Below are 468 nucleotides of genomic sequence, written 5' to 3'. Positions count from 1 at the left end.
CGTATCCCCGCGAGCCCCCGCTGACCCGCGTCACACCGGCGGGCACCCAGCCGGCGGCTCGGCCGAGGCCGCTCGTGTGGAGCTGAGACCCAGTTATTTTGCCACCAGAGAAAGTACTTCTCCGTCCTCGGTGTCCTCTGTGGTGACGCGTCACCCCCCTCAGTCCTCACCTGACACCCCGCACCCCCACTCCCTCACGTCTGTGAGCACAGCCCTGGGAGAGGCAGAGGAGCCCCGCCGGCGCTAGAGCGCAGCCATCAGCTGTGGAGCCACCGCTCGGAGCCCAGCAAACACCGTTCCCTTAGGGACTGGACTGCGGTGCAGCAGGACGGATGCATTTCCTCAGACCTGCAGTGAGCAGCGCAAATACCCCAGGGAGTGTGGTAGGTGCTCAGTGAGGAGTGTGCGCTGCAAGTGTGCGGAGAGAAACAGTGGAGGGGCCGGGAGAGCCTGGAAGGAAGATGATTG

The 468-nt window shown here is 65.0% G+C and overlaps 1 long non-coding RNA gene across 1 annotated transcript in view; it reads left to right on the top strand.

The window, feature by feature from the left end:
* The first annotated feature begins 6 nt into the window (after positions 1-6).
* Positions 7-468, top strand: part of LOC107184073 — an 8,152-nt gene continuing 7,690 nt past the window's right edge. Inside the window, exon 1 of the long non-coding RNA XR_001514898.1 lies at positions 7-383. This is a non-coding gene — a long non-coding RNA (uncharacterized LOC107184073). The remainder of the gene's footprint in view (positions 384-468) is intronic.

Source organism: Myotis davidii, unplaced genomic scaffold, assembly GCF_000327345.1.
Source record: "Myotis davidii unplaced genomic scaffold, ASM32734v1 scaffold324, whole genome shotgun sequence".
Classification (NCBI taxonomy): domain Eukaryota; kingdom Metazoa; phylum Chordata; class Mammalia; order Chiroptera; family Vespertilionidae; genus Myotis; species Myotis davidii.
The sequence above is the reverse complement of the archived record's forward strand: the minus strand, read 5'-3'. Positions and strand labels throughout refer to the sequence as shown.